Source organism: Dendropsophus ebraccatus, chromosome 4, assembly GCF_027789765.1.
Source record: "Dendropsophus ebraccatus isolate aDenEbr1 chromosome 4, aDenEbr1.pat, whole genome shotgun sequence".
NCBI classification, from domain to species: domain Eukaryota; kingdom Metazoa; phylum Chordata; class Amphibia; order Anura; family Hylidae; genus Dendropsophus; species Dendropsophus ebraccatus.
The window spans coordinates 149,818,244-149,820,688 of record NC_091457.1 but is presented as its reverse complement, the minus strand read 5'-3'; positions in this window follow the sequence as shown (position 1 = coordinate 149,820,688).

Below are 2,445 nucleotides of genomic sequence, written 5' to 3'. Positions count from 1 at the left end.
CACCCTCCTCCTAACCACACCCGGCAGCTGGAAAATATACCCGGGACCCTGCGCCCAGATACAGATACAGGCGGCTCCCACCCCGTGTATATAAGACTACAGCTACTACAGTGGCATCATGCCAGCCCTGCCACCTCCGGAGCTGTCCATCCCTGGGGGGAAAGAGTGCACACAGCCATGTATATATATACTGTATATACTGCACACACTGATGTATATATATACTGTATATACTGCACACACTGATGTATATATATATATATATATATATACTGTATATACTGCACACACTGATGTATATATATACTGTATATACTGCACACAGTGATGTATATATATATACTGTATATACTGCACACAGTCATGTATATATATATACTGTATATACTGCACACACTGATGTATATATATATATACTGTATATACTGCACACAGTGATGTATATATGTGTACTGTATATACTGCACACAGTGATGTATATGTAAGTACTGTATATAATGCACACAGTGATGTATATATGTGTACTGTATATACTGCACACAGTGATGTATATGTAAGTACTGTATATACTGCACACAGTGATGTATATGTAAGTACTGTATATACTGCACACAGTGATGTATATGTAAGTACTGTATATACTGCACACAGTGATGTATATGTATGTACTGTATATACTGCACACATGTATGTGCAGCACATTGTCTGCACCACAATCCCAAGCCTATAGGATTAGTGCAGGTATATACTAATATATACATATTACAGGTATACAGGTATATACTAATACATACATATTACAGGTACTGTATATACTAATATATACATATTACAGCTCTGTACAACCTCTGCTGATGTAACGGCATGGTCTCACATAGATGGAACCAAGCACAATATACTGTTTGCCATGATTTTGTAATTGATGGTTTAAAGGGGTAGTCTGTCCAATACATTTTTTTGGGTGGGGGGAAAGAGGGGCCATCTATGAGGGTGGGGGGGGGGGGAAAGGGGACCATCTATAAGGGAGGGAGGAAGGGGACCATCTATAAGGGAGGGGGGGAAAGGGGACCATCTATAAGGGAGGGGGGGAAGGGGACCATCTATAAGGGAGGGGGGGAAGGGGACCATCTATAAGGGAGGGGGGGGGAAGGGGAAATATATATAAGGCAGGGGGGGGGAAGGGGACCATCTATAAGGGAGGGGGGGGGGAAGGGGACCATCTATAATGGAGGGGGGGGGGGGAAGGGGACCATCTATAAGGGAGGGGGGGGAAGGGGACCATCTATAAGGGAGGGGGGGGGAAGGGGACCATCTATAAGGGAGGGGGGGAAGGGGACCATCTATAAGGGGGGGGGGAAGGGGACCATCTATAAGGGAGGGGGGGGGAAGGGGACCATCTATAAGGGAGGGGGGGGGGGAAGGGGACCATCTATAAGGGAGGGGGGGGAGAGGGGACCATCCATAAGGGAGGGTGAGGAGAGAGGGGGCATCTATAAGGGAGGGGGGAGAGGGGGCCATCTATATGGAGGGGGGAGAGGGGGCCATCTATAAGGGAGGGGGTAGAGGGGGCCATCTATTTGGGGGGGGCAACATAGGGGGAGAGGGAATACACAGAGGGGGGCATATATTATTAGGAGGTCACATAGAGTCAGGGCTACCCACTAAATGAGGGTGTAAAGGGGACAGTACAGATGTGCAGTGTGTAGAGAGATGGAGATGGTGTCAGAGTGTGGAGCCTAATATGTCTGTCTGGCAGATTCTGTGGATTCGTGGCTCGGAGAAGTTCTCATAACGGCCCAGGACAGATGGAGAAGAAGATGAAAAGGGAAGAACTCCGATCAGAGAAGACGTCTCCTGTGAGTCACCTGATATAACTGCACTGTAATGTATATGGTGTATAGAGCCTGTGTAGAGCTGGGACCACCTCTATATGACTGGATGAGGTGAGTTAGTATACTGGATTTGGTCAGTAACAATATGGTGGTGATGGTAGTGGTTGTGGTGTGGCGGTAATGTTTCCTTCCTATATACTGGTATTACTGGTAATATTGGTCTCAGTATACAGGATTTGGTCGGTAACAGTATGGCGGTAATAGGTAATATCTGTCTTGGTGTGTGTGTGTGTGTGTATATATATATATATATATATATATATATATATATATATATATATATATATATATACATACATACAGTGGTACCTTGGTTTAAGAGTAACTTCGTTTAAGAGTGTTTTGGTTTAAGAGCTCACAGTTTTTCAAAATTGTGACTTGGTTTAAGAGCATTGCTTTGGTTTAAGAACTTCCTGTATTGGGTGGGAGCGCGAGTGGAGAAGGGGCATGGCCTGCATAGCGGGGTCTACAGCACTGTACTCTAAACACCTTCCAAATCATAGCAGATCCCCTTCAGGCTGGGGCTTACATCAGGGGACAGGACTGTGTGTGG